The sequence below is a fragment of the Pleurodeles waltl genome, chromosome 2_1, assembly GCF_031143425.1.
Source record: "Pleurodeles waltl isolate 20211129_DDA chromosome 2_1, aPleWal1.hap1.20221129, whole genome shotgun sequence".
In the NCBI taxonomy this organism is placed as follows: Eukaryota; Metazoa; Chordata; class Amphibia; order Caudata; family Salamandridae; genus Pleurodeles; species Pleurodeles waltl.
Window position 1 is genome coordinate 89,077,557 of NC_090438.1, and position 26,444 is coordinate 89,104,000.

At 47.3% G+C, this 26,444-nt stretch overlaps 1 protein-coding gene across 1 annotated transcript in view; it reads left to right on the plus strand.

Annotated features, from left to right (window-relative positions):
• LAS1L (LAS1 like ribosome biogenesis factor) overlaps positions 1-26,444 on the plus strand; it is a 329,858-nt gene that overhangs the window by 257,540 nt on the left and 45,874 nt on the right. The window lies entirely within an intron of this gene.

Here is a 26,444-nt window from a genome sequence, read left to right on the forward strand (position 1 = left end):
GATTACCAGGGAACACTTGGATGTTATCTACCAGGCTAGACTAGAGCCATTACAAATTCTCACTCCTCTGAGAGGACCACCACAGCACCATTCTAAGAATATGAATGCATCAACACTCCCACTGGATAAACATATTTGCCATAAGTCTTGCTGAAAATATTATAACAAAATGTTAGAGTCAACCTGCTATGAGCATTCACTTTGAAACCTAGAAGCATAGACAAGACTCTATCACACTCTACCTCAAAGAAAGCAACTCAACAGTCGTGGAGATCAAACCTGTTGCCCACGATGGGAAGGACAGTTAGCTCCATAAGAGGAAAGGGAACCACAGATTACAGAAATGCTTTAATACAAGGATCTATTAAATGTTATAATGATCCATAGAGGCAACAATTGATTAAAGAAAGAGGATAGAAGCAATAAGAGCGGGCTGATCATAGTTGGCGTTTGACACCGTTCTTATCAGAGCCCACTGCTTTCTGAAATGTTATGGTCCCGTTAATGAGGCAGCAGGACAGAGGGGTTATGAATTATAACAATAGACGTCTGCGTTCTCCTGCAGTGTTTTATCAACTATAAATACCAGTGCCCTACTGAGAGGCAGTACACAGTGGGCTGGGATCCATCCTTGCAGTTTCACAGTATCTAACCTCCGCTAGCCTATCTTCCACACCCCCGGTCAATGTCCAAGTGCTCACGCTTATGGCCCCACCTAACCCTTTTTATTTTAATGTGCGTTGGAGAAAATGGAGTTAATGTATGGAACAGTTTCCTAAGAGCACAAGACCTCCAGGAACCAACAACAGCTAGTAACCACTGAAATGATCTCTAACTCTGGGTCATTCGCAAGAGCGTGCTATCCACCAAAGCACTTCAACCCCTCGTCGGGTTAGTAAGCTCTGTATAAATACAGTGGCAATGACTTCACCCCTATCTGCTGAACATTTACATTTTTTTAATCTAGTTCTGAACATGAGCTATGAAAATTGTGAATTTGGCTGTTTGTTCAGTCTCCCCTGGGCCTCACACAGTGTGTGATGCTTGTTTCCTGCTCCGCACTGGGGATACATAGGATGCGCTGTGCAGGTAGTCACCTAGTTGGCCTCTGTAATGACCTGTATGATAAAAACGAATATCAGAATAAACCAATAGAAATGATGCTTGCCGGCTGATAGTAAGATCTGCCTACGTCAGGTCGCCTCTCTGCAACTAATTCTAGATCACTTCTCTTCTTATCATTCCCAGCATCCCTGCAGACTCTGCGCATCAGAAAAATATAGTGCGTGAGATTACTGCGTCTATTTCTACAGGCATGCCTCCCCTGAGCTGCCATTAGGTGCTAAACATTACCAGGGGATTCCAAGGCCATTCGTAGTTGTGTACAAATTTACAGTTGCATAGCTTTGTTTCTTGAGGTTGAATGTCAGCGCTCTTCCTGAGAATGCTACCCAGGAAGAATTTATTGGTAATGCATTGAACGTGTTATCAAGATGAGGTCTAAGGAAGGGTTAGATAGGACTGGTTTCAATGGAGGTTAAAAACTTAGATCTTCGGAGTGACACATAGATTAGGTTCGAAGAAGTGTACGAGCAGGACATTGACCGAAGAGGTTTTTGTAAGAGATTGCTTTTAGCGGGTCAAGGACCCTTGTTTATCTTTAAATGGCTAAGTGTTGAAATGTAATGGCAGTGGATGATACACTGGAGATATTATATGTCATGATCATCCTATACTTGATTGCATTAGTTTTGTTACTATTGACGTATGTTGGTTGATTCTTGCAATGTTTGGAGATATATATATTTGGTGCAGTGCCTCATCTCTTTAAACCTAGACATTTGGCGATGTATTCCAGAATCGAACAGTGGCGGAGGAGGGAGTTACCAAGCTTTGTGGCCTTGAGGGACATTTATTGATGCAGGAGTGATAGTTCCAGGTCCTCGTTTCTTTGCTTTGAGGGCTATTGATGTATGTATAGGGTTTAGAAACCTCTGCCCCAGTTAAGTGTCTTCGTGCAATACTCTCTCCTAAGACTTGTTTTTTTTGACATTGTAATATATTGACCCAAAATCCGGAGACGGTATAAGGCAGTCACAGACGATGTCACATCGCATAAAGGCCAGCCCTTAGACCAAAGAGATATTTAATCCTTGTAGCATTTAGGCTTGCCCTCTTGTTTTCGTTCATACTTGGAATTGAAAAGATGTATTCTGCATGAGCGCTTTCTGCAGCTAAAGCAGGAAATTAAGAATATCGTGACTACCTTTTCAATTGTGTATTCCTTTGACACACAGTTCATATAAAAGAAATCCATAGCAGCAGAAGTTGTAATGTGGCATGGTATTTTTTTGTGGAATAATTCATGCATACAGTCATACGAACATCATAGGTTCTTTTTTCAGACTAGTGTTCACTTTCAACCCATTCTGTGTCTATATATAGCATGAGGCCACCGCCAAGGAGCGTATGTGATGAGGTACTTCCCCTGCCTAAATCCCTTTTGCCTCTTTCAATTTCATTTCCCTTTCACTTGAACTGCTCATTGGGCGTCAGTTCTCCATTGTTGGCCTGCTGTACCGGAGTGCACTGTGAGTGTCTGCCCTCTGAATCTAGGTTTGACTTTAACACAAAAGGGGATGATTATTACCCACAACATTCACTCTCTTGCTCTACTACAGCTCCTCATGCCCACTCGTTAGTCGCATTTATTCTTGCCATTGGTTGGCTTCATTGCAACAGCGTGGGGTTTTCCTGCCTTTTGTAAGTTTGTCCAGGAATGAATGTGTGTGTACTGCAGAGTGAACCGAAGGATCTGCTCCAGGGCTTTAGGTGCAGGTGTTATTTTGCAGGAGAGCAGCAGTAATGGATGAGCAGTTTTGGAGTGCCAAGTGCCCCATTGAGGGTAGAACCAGGGAGTGGGGGAGCAGGGGTTGGCCTTCTCTTTTTCCCGGAAAGAAGGTTCGGGGACAGATAGTTAACAGCATTCAGTTAATGTACTGAGATCCTGGATTGCATGCCTGGCCTGCAGAAATCAGGCTTTTGAGTCCCTCTCTCTATGTACTGGAGCCATAGTAGGCTCGAGATGGACCAGGAATTGCATCCTCCCTTCTCTTAAGGACACCTCTCTGGTGCTGATGTCTTTTTTTTGTCCCTATGAAGTTTAACGCCTTTGCAGTTGCCTTTCTGTCACTATTGTTATTAGGAAGCTTTTTGTAGAACCCCAATTCTACACTGGTTTCCTCTAGTGATTGATCTCAGAATGTTTGCTGCCCAGAAGTGTCTGCTTTTGACTGACTTAGTGTCCCACGGCAAAGCAAAGTACTGCAACGCGCCTCCTGATATCCTGGGAATAAACAGAGGCCTTCGTGTCTAGATCTGCTAAATACCTGGCCCTCCTTAGCACCAGCTCTTCGTGTCATGATGCGAGTACATTAATAACCCACAGCTGTCTGCTCCGAACAAAATGGCCAACTCTGCTTTCTTTTCGAGTGAGGGCCGAGCGCTTCGACGCCGCAGGGCAGCTACATGAAATAAAGATGACATTGCCTTTATCACTCACCCTCACGAGGACGTTTTACGGCGTAAACATAATTTTGTATTCTGTTTTTAATTTCGGTACAGAATAGTAATCCTGTAAGACAGCTGCTCTTTTGCTCAGCAGCTGCAAGTGGATTCCATGTTTGCAAATATTTGGAGGCTTGAGATTAGGTGGGCTCTGCAGATGGAGCCTCGCCCCTTTCACTTTGTAGCCCCGCCCACGCTCATGGCCAGAGCTTTGCTTCCTTTGCAACCACTTTGATGATGGTGGGATCCTGTTTTCCTGAAAGAAAACAAATGACTGGGAGTTCAGTCATTCAACATAGAAAGAACATTCATATACCTTACATGTGATACATGTTAGTGATTTGACCCTTAAAAATATTATGGAAGGTGTTTAATTCCTCCTAGGTAAAATGAAATAGCCTGATTTTTCATTAACTTCTGTCATCTGGTATGTAATGACCCACTGTCTCCCATGGGACCTAGCACACACTTCCAATTAGTGGAATTCAGGTTCATTGCTGATTCAGGACAGGGTGGCTGCCTAGATCCACACCAGTACAACTGGTTTACAAGCCTGTGCTTTTCTGTTAAGTTACCATGTAGCCTAATCCAGCTGGCTCACTGTGAGCAAACCTAGACTACACCTTCAAGTCTGTTTCTTCAATGCCTCATCAGGTGTCGTACGTGCTACATATACAAATAAAACACATTCGTCTATTTAGCCCAGGGCTTTAAAAAGGTGCCCTGATGGTGTGGCATGAGATGGCAATCTTAGCACTGGCATTCCTTATCAGTGTGTTCAATCATCAGTGTGGTATGTGTGGCTACAGAAAACTTGCCATTATTGATGACAGACTCACTGCTGCCAGGCAGGGGATCCGGTGTCACAGTAAATGCAAATCTCATCATTTGCCTGAGCTAGCTGGCTCAAAGGAGTAAATTACTTAGGACATGCACCATACTGGAATCGTGTGAAGTCCCAAAAAAGCTGCAGTCACTCTTAAAATGCTACATGCAAATGCCAGCATCTTCATCTTTTCAGTGGTCTGCCTGCCTGAAATGCTGATACCCAGTAGTGCATCAAACTACAGGATTACTTGTTGAAAGCTAGGATTCTGATGGATACTTCTTACTGCGGATTTGTCACCTTCTGAATCTATCTGCGAGCGTGGGGAAAAGCTGTGTGTGGTGAGGCACCTGAAGGCTCTGTGCAGGTCCCACTCCAGGTTGCAGTCAAAGGTGGGGACACACTCCTACTCTTGCCACGAGACTGATCTTCTCTGCAGTCAAGTCTTTGTGTAAGTTGGGGAAGAAACCCAAAATGTTCAAGCAGGATTTGTTCCTTCCTAGTCACTCACAATTTCCAGAGAAGGTGTGAGGGTGTCACTGTGCCTTCAGGTCTCACTCCTGTTCCGCTGAGGAGCTGATTGAATCTGGGTTTCTGATGCACCCGGCAAGCCCCGGTCCATCAGCGAAGTTGAAGCAGATACGAGGCCTTCGTGAGGCCATGTTGTATATCTTTGGCATGCTTCCAGTTTCCTCTGCCGTGCCTTTGGGCCCCAAGGATCCACAGGGACTCCCAGTTGGGTAACCACTGGAAGGTGCTCAGTCTCGGCCCTTGAACCAGTTTAGAGTTCTGTGCCAGCATCTGGACCGGCGCTGAAATTTGCGGTGGCTCCAAGAGTGTCATCGTCAGCACAGACACCACCTTTGCTAGAGGAAGACCCACACCTCATTGTGCTGTCCAACGCTGAGGCAGCGTCGTCTCAACATCTACTGTGGCCATATCAAGATCTTCATGTGCTGCTGCCTCTGCTGAACCCATCTGGCCCAGACACAAGTCCCCTGCCACGCACTCACACAGAGACGTTGCTACAGCTTTTTTTTGCTTAAGATTTACCTCATTCCATGATGATGATAACTAGTATATAGAGCTATAGGATGCCAGAGGGTTGGACCCATCACCGGATACTGGGCTGGTTCCTTCCCTGGACCATCAACTGATGAGAGCACTTAATTTGCTGCAGTAATAAGGAGGGCTGCTGAGGTCCTTGACCCCTACCTCACCACTAGGGAGGTAAAAACTAGCATGTTAGAGATCGTGCAGCCTAGCAGGCACCTACTGAACCTCTGTTGCCCTTCAATTAAACCCTTCCTGGCACTCTGCGGGGCACTTAGGCTAAATCTTGCTGTGCCCCTCCTGTCAACCAGCAGATCGCCTCCCAACATAGACCTGCTCCTGCAGTCCCGGACATCCACAACACTCAATATCTGAAAGTCTGGTGGTGCAGGCGTCCACCAGCAGAGCTAACCCTCATGCTTTTTTTGCTGCACCCCCTGTTCTCGTGAGAAGCAGGGTTGACTGATTTGCATATGGCTGGGTCCAGACAGAGGTGGCATGGTGGGCAAAAACAATGGATTGGGATGCGGCCCGAGCGATTCCCAGTGGTTAGACTTATTTCAGCCTCCCATCACCTTTTGTGTGTTTCTATTCGGCTCCAGTAATCACTTCTGGAGCAGCATTTAGTTGACATAGAGTTGCACAAGACCACCTGCCAGTGTGCTGGATCGCTTGGGTTTTCTGGACCCAGTCTGGTGCCGGTGGGAAATTCTCATGGTGAGAATATGCTGTTTGATAATGCTCTTTGTGGTGGACACTATCTAAGGTAAGTAACATGTTCATTGTGAAAGTGCTCAATCCCATCACAAAGAAACACATTCTTCAACAAACCTATCAGTCCCATGGAAGTTGTGGACATAAATCACGCCCTGAACCTTGGTCACTTAAATAGTAATGCAACCTCATCCAGTCCACAAACTAACCATGCTATATTTGCTGAATTAAAAAATGCAGCCCTAGAGTTCACCCAGAATACTTTTCTTTTGGAGTTTGCCTCTCACCTCTGGAGCACTCACATGGTGATTGTTCCCCCAGCCTGAGTAGCTGGATGTGATCTCTAGGGAAATGTAAGAATGTGTGGTTCGCACAACCATCCTGGCCATTGTCTGCTCTTGGATGAAAGAAACAAGTTACATTCTACTTCGCTCTCTCCTCCGATTGAAACTTTTTGGGAGGTGGTCACCGTCCCAGTCATCTGGCACACCACCGAGCCCCGACTCCACCTCCTGACATTGGGCAGCTCCCGCAGCCAAATATTAATGTCTCCATACGCAGAATTGTCCTAGAACATCCCTCCAGTGGGAACATTTACCCAGCGCGCTCCACACTCGCTTGAGCCGTGTGATCAAAGCAGTTAATTTATCAAATGTGACCTCGCTATCATCGGGTAGCATGTTCTGCAGGATGCCCAGGTCTACAGGGAAACATCGACAGCGGTGCCCTCCCAGGTAGGAACCGCCTGCACCTAATGAACGGGTGTTACAGCAGCAAAGTGACTGCACTTATCCCATAATTTCACGTGCTAATAGTGCGTGTACTATGGGTTGAGCGCTCCCCTTTGAGAGGTGTTTGGAACAGTCTGTGCTTGAGACCATTTACCGTAGTCTGTCTGCGGGTCACGGTGGGGTCTAAATATACATTGAGGTCAAAGGCTCCTGACCACGTGCGGCGGGGTGCTTTCCCCACCCATCACTTTAGCCTATCTCTAGCAGACTTCCCCTTTCCATGAGCTTTGTGTACGGAGTTTCACTGTCACTGAATTAAGTTTCGTTAAGGGACGGGTACTCACAGTATTGTGAACATGATGAAGACATTCTGCTGATCTCAGTCTGCGGTTTTCAGATTCTGCGAGTTGGATTATCGCCTTGCCTTGTGCGCCCCCTTCCCCGTGTAGCGCTGCTCTCCCTCTCTCTACGGCCGTATGGTCCCGTGTCCTGGGAATGTGGACTATTTCCGGCTATCTTTGTGCTGAGCTCGGCCGTGATGTACAAATGCTTCCAGGTTCTGTTGCATTGAGATGGTCATCCTCGTGCACTTGCAGGACTTGAGGGTCACCGCCAAGCGAGGTGCGCGCCCCTCTTCTGTCACAGCTAGATCGTAATGTATCCTGAAAACATGACCACAAACACTTGTTACATTTCTAAGGTTTACTTCTACTAACGAAGTAGATTTGCGTTCAAGTTTCTGTCATGAAAATATGGAAAGTTCATTTTAGTGATCTAAAAACGTGCTGAGAACGTCTTAAAATCTAAAGGTTCTTTTCATAGTAAGACTATAAGAACCACATAAATACATCTTTCAATAACTAAATAGCGTCCAATCTCTAAAATAGCCGAACTAAACGCGAAAGAATGTAATTAACCTTAACTGAATGCAGACTGACAAAACGCTCACTTACAGACAGGGAGAGGGAAGGCTAATGGCTTGCATAGCGAGCGCCAAACCAAAACTACAGTTTTTCAAGTAATTCCAACCTAGAAGTTCTCTCCAGATGAAATTGAAATAGTCTTCTTGGTCTCTTAGTTTAAATGTTATGTTTTTTCTACTCGTTCTCTATTTGCCGCATCCGTAAACCATACACCACCCACTGGGTGTGAAACAGAGTTACAGCATCCCTCAGTGATGTTTCTGGTTCTCATCATCCCCTGCATTCCCAGTCTTATCGTCATGTCTTGAATTTGTCCAGCTTTTGGTGTCTTTGAAAGTGAATCCCCTGGTAGATATTACAGTGGCAGTGCGTAAAACCATGTGTATCCCTTGTTGAACCTTGTTGGTGTAGTCCTTTAGTGTTGTTATCAACCAAGCAACTTCTGGCTCTGCAGATGGGAGAGCTGCGTGGACATTTCAATACATTAAATAAATGTCATTGTTTTTACTCTTACTTCAGTTAGAGAAGCAGGCCAACCAGTGCTTAATATGTGATTGTTGTTTCCGGTGCGGGGCCCCAGCACTTATTTTTGAGGACCCACATTCATCAGTTGAGTCAAAATCGTCTTTAATTAGAACTTTTCTTATAACTTCCCTAATCAGCCAATTGTTCTCTTTAACTTCAGACCAATGATTAATGATGAAGAGATGAATGACCATGAATACTATATTGGTATGAGTAACCTATGTCTTCCTCTTGGTGGTCTTCACGAAATGCTTACTAACTTTCTGCTTTGTCTATAGTTCACTTAATACACTAATAATGGAATTTTTCAGCACCTGCAATTTGCTAATAATTACTTGAACTGTATTTCCCTCACGGGTGTTTTTATTGAAATAGTCACATCAATAGAGGGACCAAATAGCTATGTCCACTATGGACTGGCAAGGTATCTTTCTCTATCCTTTCGTATTCTTTAGAAATTATCTCCTTTTCTCTTCTTAGATCTTGGGGTAATGGGACCCTTTACATTCTTCAATCCTTTCCCTAAATTCCCTCCTTTGCCTAGACTATACTGAACTGGAAATTCTGGAATGGTCACAGACTTGCATGACCCTCTTGCATGCTCAACAATCTGAAATAAATTAGAGTTGATAGGTCTATTAGTGACCTCATTGTACCTCTTCTAAATTTGTTTTCAGCCTTGAAAAAGACCCAGGTAAAACTACCGTAGGGGGCGAAACACGTGTCGGCTGTTGTAATCTACCTTCTATTTTTTGAAGTTATTGGATTTACCTTATTACATCTCTCGTCATTCAACGCACTTTTTGTTCTTTGCCCTCAATTGGACTTATGAAGTTCTAATTAAAGACGATTTTGACTCAACTGATGAATGTGGGTTCTCATCTTTCTACTTGTGTTGGACTATTTCATGAAAGGGGTTATGGTCCATACCCCTTAAATTCTTGAGCACCCACTTAATTATTCTCTCTAAATTGAGCATTCAACAGGAAGGGAATATCTTGGACCTAATGACATGATTATAAGAACTTATTTTTGAGGGCCGGGGCTTATTTTTCTGCCTTAAGCATTTGCTGTGACAAGCAAAAGACACATATGGGAAAGACGGAGCAAGAGAAAAACTTAAAAGCGTCACAAAGGTAGAAAGTAGAAAACTGCAAGAGTGAGCTGAAGGGGCAGGGAGTGGGTGCAAATGGATTCAGAGGCACGAGGTGGATTCACGATTACGCGGCCTCAGTATTCGATGTTCCCACATTTAACTGCAGCAGCCGCGTGTTTAAGAGGAGGGCTTTGAGCACCCGCACCTTTTTATTTAAAAATTAAGCACTGAGGCCAACCTTATGAAATGTGGAGGGGGTGTAACTGCAGCCAGGTTTGTTTGTTTCTTGTACGGTAGAGTAACACCGTGTGCCACGTACCACGTGTTAAAAAAAAAAATAGTCCAGAGGCTATTATTTTGACCATTTGAGATGTTTTTCCTAATGTATACAAGGTCTGCAATATCCTACATTCTCTATCTTGTCAAACTTCAGATAGAGAGAGAGTGAGCGTGTCTGTCTGTCTTGAGGACTCTGATAACCCAGTTGTCTTTAGTCATGGCACCTCTCCACACCTAGAAAGGATCATAAATAGAAAACTGCACGTACCAAGTGTCTGATGTATTTTTACAACAAATGAGTTGCTGAAAATGGTCGCTGACATTCTGGATGAATCATTGTACATGTTTCCACAAGGGTTCCTATTGGGGTGGTCGAGGTTTGAGGTTCTTGATACAATAGTGACGTAGAGTTAGGAATTCCCCTCTCCTTTAGTAAGATGCGGGCTCTCTGTACGGACAGTAATTGGCGTGGGGAATATTACTTTACACGCCACCTCCTTTGTGTGCAAGAGGAACAGAGAATGTGCTTCAAGAAAACATTCCATTCATAACCAGTGTTCATGTATGTGGTTTATCAACGTGTTTAAAGCACGGTCTACCATTTGTATGCAGTTTATTAATCAGGGGTTCCATCAGTCGCATGTGGGTGATTATTTCATTGTGTATTGAGGGTACAGATGTTTTCAATTTACCTTTTTGTGATGGTTCAGTTTCAGAAGGGAATTTAATGTAATTGTGAAGGTGCTGTGTAACTGAAAGGTGCCGCTGGTTGTCCGGAGTGTTGCGATTTCATATCAGAAGCAGTAGGTGCGTTCAGTAGGGTCTCTCTCAGTGCTTAATTTGTGCTTGTTGTTTCCGGTGCTGAGCACCGGCACCTATTCGTGACTGTCGGCACTTTTTCTTCTGCCTCAAACATTTGCTGCAAGTGAAAAAACACATATGAGAAAGGAAGGGAAGAGAAAAACGAAAAAGCTTCACAAAGGGAGAACGCAGGAAGCTGCAAGAGTGAGCTGAAGGGGCAGGGAGTGGCTGTAAATAGATTGAAGAGGCCTGAGGTGGCCTCAGTATTACGTGTTCGCACATTTAATTGCAGCAGCCGCGATATTTAGGAGGAGAGCTTTGGGCACCGGAACGTTTTTATTTACAAATTAAGCACTGGTCTCTCTGCAGTGTGCTACTCGGTGGTTGTGTGTTGTCTTGGTGTTGAATGATGTTGGCTGCATAGACCTACCTTACTGTAAGAGCAATTTTAGATGGCTAGTTGGCTGCACAGGTAAGAGCCAGTGCAGCAGCGCGGTGGTAGGTTGGTGGTTGGGTGAATGGGTGGGGGTGAAAAGATAAATAAATAATGGAGTAGCGTGTGTGTCCAGGTGCTGGTACGGTAGTGCTCAAGTACGAGTCGAGCGCTAGAATCTGAACCACTAAGGAATTAATAAATGCAGTCCAGGAGAACCCAAGGAAGGTGGAGGCTGATTCATATTCCCCCATCTGTACTTGCATCACAGCCAACTGCTTCTTGGGGGACACGCCGATGGAGATGACATGAGATGCAGCCGATGAAGATGGCATGAGATGCAGCCGATGGAGGTGGCATGAGATGCAGCCGATGGAGGTGGCATGAGATGCAGCCGATGTGAGATGCAGCCGATGGAGGTGGCATGAGATGCAGCCGATGGAGGTGGCATGAGATGCAGCCGATGGAGGTGGCATGAGATGCAGCCGATGGAGGTGGCATGAGATGCAGCTGATGGAGGTGGCATGAGATGCAGCCGATGTGAGATGCAGCCGATGGAGGTGGCATGAGATGCAGCCGATGGAGGTGGCATGAGATGCAGCTGATGGGGGCTCTCTCTGTCATTTCCTGAAGTGCCTCAGTTGGAAGGGCACGAGAAAATCAGCGTTCAGAGGACGCTCCTGAGGATGGGGAAGTCCATGCCCTGGTGCTCGCCTAGCTGAAGGAACCAGGGCTAGGCCACCAGCGCATGCGTGCATTGCCGCCCTGGTGGTATCACTGTGCTGGTGACCCAGTGAGGTCTCGAGCTGTATTTGGCAAGGTCAGCGTGTGTGGAAGGACTCCTGGTGCATGCACATCCTGTTTTTTTCCTAGGAGCAGCTCGGTATAGCGCCTACAGGGTGGAGCAGGAGCATGGCAGCGGATAGGGAGTGTGGGTGAGTATTGAAATGAATGAATGAGTGAACTTTGTAGAGGGTTGTACAGTGGAGGGTGGCAAACCCCACCACTCCTCATGTGTTGGCTCGTGCACCAATCCAAACCCAGGCATGCCTTGCTGCGTCGGGAAGCGCGTGGCCTGCTGTTCGAGGGCCAGCACACCTGCGCGCCCGGCCCCACTGCGCCCGTAGAACACGCTGTGCTTCCGAGGAGCGTGCGCGCGTCAGAGCGCGGCCTACTGCGTAGTGATCATAGAGACGCGAGCCGTAGGGAAGGAATGTACTGGTTCCCACGGAGACGCAAACACGGGCACCTCCAGAATACCCGCACTGCTAGGAGGATGACCTCACGGGCAAGGAATGCACTGCTGCGGCGACAGCACAACCCGTTTCCTCTGTTGACCTTGACAGGCTGTTCCCCGGCACTTTGTGTTTACAACAGAGACTGAAAAGGCGGGGCCGTAGCTTCAGCTAACAAGTTGCCACTGCACCCCTTCCCTGTCAACAGAAGGACTGTCTCTGACTTCTCCGAGCCCGATGCACAAGGCCTTTTGCATTCTGCATTTTTATTCGGATGCCCAGTGACCTATAAGTGCGAAAACAACACCTTCCGGGTCACGGAATCTGCATCTGCCATCATTTAAAGATGCATATGCAGTTTACCAGAGTTTAAAACCCGCCGCTTGGCTTGATTTCCTGTAGTTGCAGGACGGAGAAAGGGGTGAGAATGTGGCTATTACCTGCAGCCGAGCAGGGCCTGGCCTTTGTGCATTTTAGGATCGCCCACATAGGTTGAATTTTGTGAATTTTAACGGAGCAAAGTTCGTATGAACGTACTACATAAAAACAGACGAGGTAATTAGAGTAGAAACGAGTCCCAAACAAACATTTTTTTCTTGTGGTCTAGGGAAGGCGATTCCTTAGGTGGAAAAATAATTTCCATGTGTGTAAGTGGCAAATACTATCCAAGTGCGCCTTTCCCTCCAACCACTGAATATGATGATATCCACACGAGGACAGTTTATAAGAATGCAGTGCAGTTAGGATAATTCGACATTTGCTTGGGAAAAAACGAAAGCTGCATATATGAAGGTTGTACCTTTGGATGCCACCTGATGGGGTGAGACCAGAACCACTTAAATAACTGTTAAATATAGATTTGCGCCCCTAGTTCAACGCACGCAGCTGTAAGTCAGACGGGTGCACGACCCATTGCCCAACAAAGAAACGCCTCCTGACCACTTCCCTCAATAAGCAACCTTGCCAAAACCATAAGGGCTGTCTTTAATGTGCCAGCACATACAGCATTAGAACAGTAGAGGGAGACACTTGGAAAAGAGTCAGCACGAGCGAACGGAGAGCGGTATGCTTGGAAGGTAGTCCATGCAGTTTAGTGCAAGCACTCGAATGGCGGTGAAAAGATACACCCAAACAGCGAATAGCATCAGAAAAGAGAGGAGTGCTCCGCAGGTCTGAGCTAAGAAGTGATTGACAGTGTCTCTAGCCAATGGCCGAGAGAGTCTGCCTAAAGAAAGTCAGTGGCCAAAGGGGCAGACCCAAAGCCCACTCTATGTATATTGCATGTATTCTGTCATAGCAATAAGTCTGTGTGATAGCTGTGCTTTCAAAACCCAGACCTTAAAAGAAAGTAATCTGTTTCCTATTTTCATCCAGTGTCTGCGATTTTAGAGTTGGCGGTGTTAATTTGAGAGAGCCTTCAAACTTGACCTACGTGGCCCTAAGTATTGACTTCTTCCTGGTACTCTGTCCCGGCTCTATCCCATTCTTATCTTGGGTTTGCATTGCACAGCAAATACACAGGTAATACAAGAGTGCAGCATCAGGCATCCTGGGCCTTCTTTAGAACATTCTGGCCAAAGGGTATAGGCTTTCAATGGAGGACTCATCAGTGTAATGCCTACAGAATGCTTGGGGTGTTCATGTAGCTATTCTCACTCTATGGAAATCATAATGTCTGAAAAAACAATGAAGTCTCCAGTGTGGTGGGTTGTGCTCAGACACCTCATTGTTGGTCTACACTCTTCATGGTTGGCCCAGCCTTATCACACAGGCATCATTATCTCAAAATATTGCAAAGTCGAAAGAATGTAGTCTTAATTCTAGGCTTACAAAAGCACCAGACTGATATGTTATCAAGATTATGCAGTGTCTTCCTCAGCTGAGGAGGCATGTGAGTGATAATAATGTGGGGGAAATGGTGAAACTCAGCAAATTGGCGACAAATGTGGGATAAGCCCTCTGGACCGCTTTGTCCCAGTGAAACATGGTGTAAAGTTCAGAGTTTGCCTGACAAGAAGGCCGACCGGTCGCTCTAAGTGAGAGCTCCTGAGGCTGTTTACAAAATCCTACAGCATCCTACAGTCCCAGGCCCCCGCGGACCCGCGTTCCCCTTGTGAGAGAGGGCAGAGCTGAGGGGAGGCTACACAGAGTGCTGATTGAGTCTGAGGCCTCCGCAGGACAGCCGACTGCAGACCAGCGGATTGAGCTTTGGCCCCAAGATGGCGGGCACAGCAGATTGCACCCGTAGGACCTGAGGCGGTGGCGGACCTGTCCGGTGCATCTGGCGGCCCAAGGAAGAGGGGGCTGTGCAGAGAGACGCTGAGATGCTTGGCGCAGGCCTGGGGCAAGCCACTGCGATCGATTGAATGGTCGGCCTGCAGGCTGGACCAGGTGCGGCTGGATCTGCATGCCTATCTGTTGCTGATTGCACCTGGCCTGCAGAGGTGGATGGTCTGCGCAGAGCAGCCCAGGCTGGTGTTGGCTACAGCGAAGGAATGGGAGCGAGGGGCCTTACTGCAAACTGATGGTGGCGAGAGGCTAAGTGGATCGGGGGAGGCATTACTTCCCCATAACGGGAGATGAAAAAGCAGCAGTTTTGGCGGATGGTGCACCTGTTGATGGCGGGAGGCTGACCTGGAGGCTTTTGGACACAGACGCGCCGAGGATGTCAACCTGACCACTTGAGAGGGTGAGCACGCTGGGCCTGGGCGCACACGGAGGGCCACGAGAGGTAGGCCTCAATATTACTTGGAATGACTGTGGCGGCTGGACCACTGTGAGAGGGGCAACCGCTGGCCTGCCTCACTGGGTCAGAACCATTGGAGTAGTGAAACAAGTGACTTAGATGAGCACACAGGGACTTTGGACATAACCTCTTCCCATTACGGGAGACGAGGAGGCAGCGATGTATAGCGGATGGTACCCCTGTGGATGGCGGGAGACTGAACCAGAGGCTGCCAGACATTGAGACCCGGTGAGGTTTGCATTGTGACAGTTTGAGAGTGTGAGCACACTAGGATTGAACCCACATGGAGGGCCGCGAGAGGGAGGCTGCATCATTGCAGGGAACGACCGAGGCAGCCAGACAGCTGCGAGGGGTGGACTTGCTGGCTTGCTCCTGTCGGATCACCACAATTGGAGCAGCTGAACCAGTGGACTGGATGAGCACACCGGGGTCTTGGACATAGATGAACGGCGGGCCTGGTGGTGGGCTGGTCTCCCCACCTCGGACGGCCGCAGCTCAGTAGACTGATTCTCCCTGGGGATGTGGCACTGACATTTGGCCGGCAGGCACGAGGTTCCAGTGAGCGCCTGCCCACTTAACCTTTGAACCTGGAAAACCTTATTCTGTTCAGAGGAAGGGCAGTCAGGGGCAATGACTGCTGAGCATAGTGGGACTCCTAAGGACACCAGACTGTCCTTGCGATTTGGGTCTCAGCTCTCCAATCTTTGCTTTCATTGGGCGCTCCTAAGAGATAGAGAGGTGTCCTGTGCCAGAGACGGTTGTGCCTACAGGACGGGTGAGTCGACAGGTCCCTCCTCCTGCAAGTGGGGCCCTTGTGCTGAGAGGAGGGGACCCTCCTTTCCTCTGCCTGTCCCACGCCCTTGCCTGGACCCCGCCTGCCAATGATTACTACATCCATGGGCGCAATGGTTAAAGATAGGACGGCCAAGGGCACTCAGCACTCAGTTCACTGCCCCAAACACAGGTGGGGGTCCACAGCCTGGGCCCTGCGTCGCTTTGGGAGAGGCCCGCAAGCCCTTTGGGGGCCTGATCCTGGCGGCATTTTAGACCTCCGGACAGACGGTGCAGGAGAAGATCGCAGCCATGGCGGTGGATTTAAATTTATTGAGGACTGATCTACGTGCCGTGGCAGAAAGGTCCGTAGCCACTGAACAATAGGTAACGATGATGCAAATAGACCTGGATGTCCTGAAAGCTACAGTGGCTGCCCCGGAGAGTAAGTCGTGCAAACTGGAGGCAAAGTGGAAGATGCATAGGGGAGATCTCTTAGATGCAACTGGACTTTAGCGGGATTCCCAGAGGGAGCAAAGGGTACCACCCTGGAATTATTTCTGGAAGACTGGATTAAGAGGTCGCTCCCTACGGGGTCGCCTGTCACCAGTATTCATGCCGGAGAGGGCGCAGAGGGCCCTTGCCATTCCGCCATCGCCTGTTGTCCCCCCAAGGACGATCATTGCTAAGATCCTTAGCTACAGAGATCTAGATACTATTTTGCAGGAAACTCATGAATATGGAGACCCAGCATACAAGAATCACACCATATTCATCTTTCCATATCTTTCCAGATTATATGAGATCTGTCCAACTCCAAAGACAATCCTTTAGCAGAGTAAAGCAGAAACTGAAAGCGATGGACCTCGCGTATATGCTTCTGTATCCTGCTAAATTAAAGGTGCTCCATGCTGGCCGCTCGCATTTCTTTCAAACGTCAGAAGCAAGGTGGGGCTGGCTGGAGCTCAGAGGGGGTGCGCGTGTCCCCACAATGCCTTCTGGGAGAGTGAGCGGAGAGGCCTGTGGAACCGGGGAAGCGCAGACCACAGTACGGAGAAGGAGCAAGCGCAGGCATCACACCCCTGGTACTTGGAGTGTGGAACAGTTGAAGCAGGAGCGGGAGGAGTCCAGACAGCTGGTGGAGACTGTGACTTCTGTGGCCTCCTTGCTCTTTGGCCCCAACATGATGCCTGAAGTTTTTCTCATGGCCTTGTTGAATCTGCAGAAGCTGGTGAGCCGGGGTGCGACCTGACGGAAACACGTAGCATTTCAAATGATGGACTGCAATGTACTAACAATTGGGCCTTGCCCTTCCTCATGTCGGGGAAAACTATTGTGTACATTTCGGATTATGTAAGGGTGGGGTTAACTAAGTTTCTTTTGCCTCCCTCCCCCCTTCTTTCTTTTTTTCCCTTGGACCTTTGATGATCCTCATGGCATCCGTGAAGTTGCAGGACTGCTCCACAGGAAAGGCCCTGGCTATATGAGGTGATTGTGCCCCTTCTCTATCTTCTCTTCTGTCCTCTCTCTTCTCTTCTTTTGCTGTCTTCTTTCTCTCTTGGTTGCTCTATCGCCTTCTCACATTATTTCTCTTCCTTACTTGTTGTGCCATTGTGGGTGGGTGTGATTGGGAACTAGGTGCACGTGGGGTGCTCTGGAGTGATCGACACGTTGACCTCCCTGCGACACCTCCATTTCTGTTAGAAGGCGAGGGTCAGTGGGATACGCTGCCTTTTTCTTAAGTTAGCGACTGGATGAGTCAGATTGTTCCTTACACAAGTAGGGGAGACACACGTTGGTTCAGTGGTGTTTACCCGGGGTAGGAAGTGGTAAGTTGGGTATTGTTGTTTGCTTTACAAAAATGGCTGGTTCAAACGTTTATACTTATGGATGTCACAGCGGAGCCTGATGGGGCAGCTGTGAATGCTACTACCACTTGGTCGAAGGGAAGATGCTGTGCGGAAGATGGTGCGTGGAAGGAGGGAGGGATGAATGGGGGGGAGCAGAGAGGCAGGGGGCTGCAGGTGTGGAACACAACATATAGGGATGGGTGACACAGTATGCTTTCTCACATGGAATGTGAGGGGGCTGAATTCCTTTGTAAAGCACTATAGAGTACACATACCTCAGGTGAACTGGAGCGCACCTTTTAGATGTTGAAGTCCAAAAGTTGCAAAAAAAAGTTGAGAAGACCGCTCTACTTTTCTACCTACTCCTCTTACGCTAGGGGAGTATAAGTGTGGATAGCCCCTGAGTTGCCACAGCAATTAAGAGGACAGGTGGCGGATGTGGAAGGCTGTTATGTACTGCTTCATGTGATTCTTGATGGGCGAGAGCTATGTTTATTAAACGTTTGTCTCCAACACAGAGGGGTTCTTTAAGGGCATAGAGCAAGAGCTTTTGCCTTACCTTGCCTCCTCATTATCTGGGATGGGGTCTTTAACTGCGTACTTGATGGCAGCTGTGATAGAAGCATGCCCAGGCAAGGTACCAAGCCCTGAATGACGGCTGGATTCCAAGAGACTATGGATAGGCAGCACTTTGTGGGTGTGTGGAGAGAACTCCACCCTACATCTAGGGTATATTTGTGTTGCATGCTACACATGGGGCATACAGCAGGCTAGACCGCTGCCTATTGGCAAATGATGGAACTTTATATGTCAGGGGGGCAACCAATCAGATGTGTTTCCTGTCAGATCATACGCCTCTACCACTAGAGTGTGAGATCGAGACCCATAGACCGGAGATCCCTCTGTGGCGCCTAAGACCTGAAACACTAGGGGATCCTGAGTACAAAGCAGATATGTTGACAGCACTGCAGAGTTATTTTGCCACATATTGGAATACCGCCCAGACATGGGGTATACAGTGGGGGACACTGAAAGTAGTCCTACGAGGTGTTATCCTTGTACGGTATTAGGAGGCAATTGGAGCGAGAGCTCACAGTGTAGGAGGATGCCCTTTCTCGGCTGCAGAGCCGGGGTGGGGATGGCAACGCTGGAGATGTGGGACTCTTAGAAGCATGCAGACGGGTGGAGGCTACTTGAAATAGGCTGGATTGTTATGTTCTAAAGGATTATAGACAGAGGCTGTATCGAGAGGGTGACTGATCGGGCGCATGCTGGCCTGGTTGCTTAAATGCTAGTGACCCCCGCTGTTGGTCCTGTCACTCGAGATTCCGACAGGGGACATGGTGGTGGGACAAACGCAGGTCAGTTTGCTGCTGGAAGAATATCTGGTGGGAGTGTACACGTCCCCAGTGAATGGGGTTAATTCAACTCTGGTCCTTAGTGGGCTTCGTATCTCCATGTTGACTGAGACACAGGCTGAATGCCTCGAAGGGAACATACAACTGGAGGAACTACAGGAGGTGCTGCCAGCAATGCCCCGTGGTAAGTACCCATGACCAGGACTGGGGCATAAAGGTTGGCACTGTGAATCATACTGTGTTCTGGTATGTGGATGATGCCTTGGTGCGTGCGACTGACCCGGAACACTCGGTCCCCCTCTTTATGCACCTTATGGATGATTTTGGTGCCTCCTTGGGGCTGCTCGTGAATAGGCATAAGGCAATGCTCTACCCTATGGGCATCTCTGATTGGACTCGAGACATCAGCTCTCCCGCAAGTGTGCCTGTCATGAGAAACCTTTGCATTCCAATATCTGGGGATGCGGGTGACCCATTCCCCTCAGCTGCAAAATGAGCTGAATATGGGCAGGGTGCTAGATGGCCTAAAAGCTTCTATTCAATTCTGGATAACGCTCCCCTCTCAGTTATGGGCAGAGTCACCTTAAGTAAGATGATCCTGCTTCCCTGCTGTCTGTATATGATGCAGAATTCATTCTGCTAGTTGCCGCTATACCTGTTTCGTCAAATCGACAAGCTACTGGTATCTTTGATATACATGGGAAAGAGTTGTAGAGTCCGCCTTACGGTACTGAAATTGGGTCTAGCGGAGGGGGGACTGAGGCTACCGGACTTGTACTACATGCAGGCTTGCTCCGGAGTGCATCCTTGTGGTGCAATGGCAGTCCCAACTAGGAATAGAAGCTGCGGGAGGGCTCGGTGTGTGCACCAGAGCTCCCTGTATAGCTCATGTGTGGTTCATGACTCTCAGCGGGCGCGTCCTTTGTTGTGTCGCAGGTTACCTGAATATGGGAAAGGGCAGTTTCAAGCGTGCTGCAACGGGAGCCCCATGCGCACCTCGTTCCTATTTAGTGGCTGGCCCCTTTGTTCATATTCCCAGCGTAATGGATACTTCGAGATGGAGGGCAGGCGCCTGTAACAGGGCAGGAGATTTATACAAAAATGGTGCCTTTTGTGACTTTGGAGGGTGCTGTTTGGGATCGACCGTGGGCAGTTCCTGCAGTATGCTTGCATCTTGCGGACTGCCCGGGAGATCTGGGTGTCTTTTCCGGAGGAACCGGGTGAATCACACCTGTTGCAGACAGTGCTGTGCCTGGGCTCTAACAGGAGGATCCTATCCCGCTTAAATGTTGTTCATAATTAATTAGTTAAATGTCTTGATGGCAAGATTTGATGACTGTTAGTTAAATGCCGTTCATAATTGATTGGATTAGTATATGAAATGCTTACTTATTTTATCCCTACGTTGGAGATTAATAATTGTGCAAATGTTCTAGGTATGAACTTTTGGAATATGCCAAAAGTGTTTACAATTATTCGGCAACTAACACATATTTGAAAAGTCAGATGTTTTTAACTTGACTATTTATTTGCCATCTGTTAGCCAGAGGCAATATCTATTGGTGCACAAATGCAAAGATAGTACCCTGGGCACTGCTTGGGGATCTTTTCAAGGGTTAGAGTTACTAAAACTTTGATTGCTGACTGAAGGAAAAGCGTTCTCTCCTCATCCATGAGAGAGATGTGGGAGCATGCGTGTGTTAACCTGCCACTTCACAACAGCATTTCACCCACAAATTAATGTTTGGAACCGAGTTGTTGGTGATAATGAAGCGATAGACTCTGGCAAATAGATGGTTTCTCATTACAGGTCCTTAATTTCACAATGTAACGCAAATCCTGAGTAAGTGATTCCAAGGCTGATCCGATGAGCTCTTCACCACTGGAGTAGTGAGCCACGTAGTCCAATATGGAGACATCTGTTGAGACTGCAATGTCTCCTGCATTGTATATGGGTCTGTACCCCTCCCCTGCCCTGAGTGCCTAACTGCATGTATATTTGGCATCCTAACTTGTAAACTAGGTCTGTCATCACACTAACCTAGTTTATAAGGAGAGGCTTAGGTTGGTCATCAATTATGCAAAATCATGCATCTGTCTTTTGACATGGACGGGTACACCATAGTGGGCAAAATGTCCACTGTCACTCTCCTGGATAAAGCACATAAAGCTGTGGTGGAGGTGTGCTGTGTTTTAAAATTGATGAAACATTGATAGTTAGACCAGGCCTTTTTATCGGTGTTACTGAGAGTGTGGCCTAGAGACCCCTTTTGAGTAAAGTTCTGCTGTTAAGTGAATGCCCGGAACCTTGCGCTGGAATCCTATGTGTGTGTTGTATGTGTACTGCACATGTGAAGTAGAAAGGCTCTGAGTGTGAGTGAGCAGGAGTACTGAGGCCAGTGGTTTTGATGTTGGGTTCTCCTGTTTTGGCACAGCAGAAGATGAAGGATGAGGGTAGCTTCCGCAAACTGTGGAACTGTATTGCATGCATTACTGTGGCTGAAGAGAGGAGATTGAGATTCTGAAGTGGGGAAGATGGGGTTAGGGCTACTTTTATAGCTTCCATGAGGACCTGTATTAAGAGGGGCTGTTGATTAGTTCTTACTGGTCTCTGCTATTTGGTAGATGCCACCGTTGAAGGATGAGACTGCAGTTTCTTTTGAGTTAGGTGTGGAATTTTCTAGGGTAGGCCTACTAATATGTCTGTTTCCGATTACTGCTTCAGCGTCCAAATCGGACACCTCACACTTCATTGTGGATGTGATGTAGGCGTTCCTGTCCTGAGAGAGTCCCAGTGCTACCTGCTGGTGAGAAGCATCACTTTACACAAAAGCTGTGTCTGGAGAGCAGCCTGACGGGGACACTCGAAATGAGAAACAACTTAAATAGTTTTTAAATTTGGAGACAGTGGATCCACAAATCCTTTTTAGAAAATGTGTATAAAAGTGAGACCCTCCACCCGACATTGTTCTGGTTCCACATCCTTTACAACTAAGGAAGGGTGCGCTCTGTAGAGTACTCAGTAAGCTCCTGTGTGACCTGGGCTGGTGTCTTTCTGATGGAAAGTATTATTGATGTGAGAGATCATCACCTGAAGCCGGCACTGTCTGCTGAGAGATTTGAGGATCTCATAATCATGCCCACAAGGGAGAAAAGGATACATTTTGCCTATACATCTTCCAATGCAACAAAATATACTAAACTGTAAAGCTAATATCAATCTTATTGATGGTCTGGGATATTAACAGAGAAGAAACGTAGGTGATGGATGCATTAGGCGTGGGCAGAATTTGTAATTCTGCTGGCTGAATTGGAGGACTTTAGTAATTCCGCATTGTTTTTGTTACACAGAATTACTAATAAATTCTGACGCTCCGCGACCAGGATCACTGCACTATACACAGGATTTGAAAATTTTAATATTGCTTTGTGAATAAAAAGTACTTTCATTTTTTAGAAGGGTAAGCAGTGCGTATTGACAGTCTTGTGTATGTTGGTTGACTGGAGTTCTGAGCTTGTGCACCCTGACACTATTTCCGTGAGAAGCTTGTAAATGTGCTTCCTCATTACCCCGGGAGTCTGTTGCAGAAAGGGTTGTACTTGACCCAGTTTACAGAAACGTAGTAGGACAGCCCCGAGGACACCAGTGACAAGCAACCTCAACCACCAGGATCACCCATGATCTACCCCTTAGATTTTGCCAAGAGCAGAGGTGTCCTGGTGTGGCTATGCGTTTATGACTGCAGTTACATCTTAATTTGTTTTTTGACATTTCTTTATTGCTGGGACAGTATTAATGGAAGTTTCATATTATACTGCCTCATTGTCTTCTTATAAAATGAGGCATATTGAGGGAAATGGCCGGGACACCACACTGCCTACTGAAGAAGAATCTGTTCTCTGCACATCTTATCCCCTAACGGGCATTCAAATGAATGAGGTACGGAGGCAGTGGTCTTACAGAGCTGAAGTGCCTCATGAAGAGCCTTGAAGCTGAAATTTTCAGACTCCTTTCTGTGGGAGTTTCCATGCATTTATTAAAGGTGTGCATTTTTAACATTGTACTGAATATAGCTCTACACTCAAATTCACATGTACATGCATATATGATCCTACTGCCTTTGAAACAATTTTCCCATGACGTGTCTTTTTTTGGCTTATGCTAACTAGGACTCAAGTTAGGCCCGTCACCATCTTGTTCAAAATGGATGTCTCACCCTACGTGTTCACTGTTTATTATTTCTTCTGCACACAGTCAAGCAAAGTAATGTTTGCTTATTTCCAAGTCGATTTTTCACAGAAGTCTTTCTAACATGGACTCAGTGATGTTACAACATTCAAGGTCTCTTCCACCAGCTTGCTGTATTGCATTCTTTCACAATAGTTAGCTGTTGTTTTGAAATAAGTTTCTACCTCCAGATGATTTCAGCCCCCTTTAGTGTAATCAATATTCCTGTAGTGTTATATGGATAGGTGTTACAACAATATTACATTTAATAATTCCGTGCTCTGATTTGCTGAAATGTTATTCTTTTTGCTCACACCATGATGAATTTGCACTTTCGATGTTCGTCTGTGAGAAGATTTCCTATATAAACCCTCAGATTTGAGGGTGAGCAACAGACCTTTCCGTTGTTTCAAGGGATGCTGTTCCTTTCCTTACTGATTTTGCTGCTCCTTTGGGATTTAGAATATTGCTTTTTTAATATGATCTGTTACTGACAGCCTTCATGGCAATTACTTGTATTACTTGTATCTGGATTTTGCAATTTCTGTATTGTACCCTTAGAGTTTTTTTTAATAAATGTCTGTAACCTTTCTAATTCCACCCTAGAACTTGCTTATTGAGTCAGTCCTTATTTAATTAACTGTTTTATTGATATGTAGTGTTGTGCCTTATCTCGGGACATATTGTCTCATGAAATTGAGGTTTAACATTGTTCTGACCCGTCCACCCAAGGGCATTTTATTGAGGTGTCTTTTGGGAGTGTAAGAATTTAGGGTATTACTGCCCCCACAATTCAAATTAGTGGTCATGGCACAAGAATATTGGACTAAGCCCTTTCCCCATTTCCCAGCCACTTTAATTGATTCTCCTGCTGGGCTTCGCACTACATCACCTTAACCCGCGCATCGGTACAGTGCTTTGAGCTTGCACTGTCCAGCATTATATTAAAAAACTAAACACCTGAGAAGCCAAATATTATAATCTTAAATATCTGATAGAGACTTATAGCCACAGATTCTTTACCTTTGAATTTTCCAGGTGTCATACTTAACCTGGAAGATTTTTCTTGGAAGTACCCCTGCGTGCCGGTAGGTGGCATCGATTGGCTCTGCATGGCATCATCCACGCCGAATATGATGTCGTAGTCATCTATGTGGGCGCCACCTCGACACGCTGACGTCTGTTCTTTTCTTTCCGTGCCAATTAGCGCTGATGCGAAGAAGAGCTACCTTTCTGTCATTTTTGGAGGAGCCTTTTTTGACATTTTGTCAGTTTCGTTTTTTGAGGGAACTTTCCTTCTGATGTTTTGAAGATGTCCTCGAGAAAGATAGGCTTTAAACCACAAGTCGCCTGTCACCGCGCTATGTCGCTTATGGACTCCCATTTGGCGTGTCTCAACCACGACTCCAGGTCGTGCTCCGACTGACAGGCCATGGCACCAAAGGCTTTGGGGGAAGCAGGCCCTGAAGCTGCTAGTGGCCCCGCAGGCGATGCCGCACGACTCTTAGGAGGTTTCGGTTGAGAGGAAGGTCGCAGGACTACTGCAGGAGCCCCAAGTCCTCTTCTTCCCATTCCATGTCCTTGAGGCATTCGGGATAGAGGCATAAGAAGCACAAGAAGATGAAGAGTGCTTTGACTTATCCTCGACGGTCATCCCCTGCTCAGGTGAAAGGGTTTTATGAGGCCATGCGCCACGTGACCAGGCCGAACCCTCTGGAGCACCTTCGGGCCCCTTTGGGTCAGAGAGGGCTCCATCGTTTTTCTCGCTGGCTTTGACCTCAGGTTCAATGGGCCCCCGTAAATCTGATCACAGATCCGGACCAGTGGAAATCATCCCATGGTGACGTTCCCTGATGCCGGTTCCAACGTCAATGTTGCCGGCACCCAATGGGAGTGCCAACCCCATTTGGAACCCCAAATTCAACATTGTGCCAGAACATAGTCCACATAAGCCGATTATAGTGGTGACAGCACCCCACAGGTCCTAGATCGACTCCTGAGCCCTATTCTGAAGGGTTAGGCCTTGGGGGACATTGAGAGGAGGTGTCACTGAACCCTTTAGAATACCAGTTGGAAGGCCAGGAAAGCATGGACTGATGTGAGGTACTGGATGATTCCAGTGGACTGGATGCCTCTCCAGATACTGACTTGCTTTCTCCCCCTACCAAGGGAGCAACATACTCTATGGTGGTGAAGAAGGCAGCTGAGGTCCTGGATCTCCAACTACCCTCAGTGCTTCAGCCAGGAGCTTCATCGTCTGAACTCTTCCCTTTTAGTGAAGCACTGAGTGAGTTCCTACTGGGAACCCAGTCCAAGCCCAGTACATGGGCTCCTGTGAACACGCCAATTGCCTGCCGCCATCACGTCACTCCTGGGACTCAACCTTTCTCACCCAACACCCCTGCCCTGAGAGCTTAGAGGTCCAAGCTGCTACTTCCTATGGTGTGTTCCCTGCCACTCCCCTGGACAGGTAATCCAAGAGGCTGGCCAGCTTCGGAAAGAAAATGCTTTCTTCCACTAGCCTTGCATTGCAGTCGGTAAACACTGCAAGCCTACTGGGCCACCAGCCCTATCCCAGCCACCATCTGGTGCAAGCTTCCCAAGCTATGCGTGGGCAAGGGCGTGGTTCATACCAACTGTGAGGGCCAGGTATCCACAGGTCTCCAACAACCACCACCACCTCAGAAGCCAGAGCCCCCAATTCCTCCTAATCTTGCCATACAAGATCATGGGTGTCCAGTTGTTTGCAGAGTCAGCCAATATCTCCACCACTGGCAGAGCATAACATCGGACAGGCGGGTCTTGCAAATCATTCGAAGGAGCTACTTCCTCCCCTTCAACCCTCCCCCCCAATACCTCCCAACACATGGTGGTGACAGAGCTGTCCAGAGTTGTCCTTGCTCTGCAGGGATGTCACAGCTCTCTTGGCTAAGGGAGCCATAGAAAAAGGTTCTGATATCAGAAGTAGGGGGTGGTTGCTATCCCAGGTACTCTCAGATTCCCAAAAAGAACAAATGTCTTCACCCTAGCCTACATTTGCAAACCCTCAATCTCTTCCTCTAAATGAAGAAAAGATTTAATGCTTACATTGGCTCAAATCTTGTCTGTCCTAGACTAAGAAGACTTGATGGTAGCGTTGGACTTGCAGGACAAGTATTTCTTGATGACTGGCTATTGAAGGAGGGCTCGCCCCAGTCTGTTGTCTCCCTCCTCCAGACTGCGGTGGACCTCCTGCTTTCGCTGGGGTTCACCATAAACGTCCCGAAGTCACATGTGAGTCTCTCTCAGACGCCCCTTTTTTTGGGAAC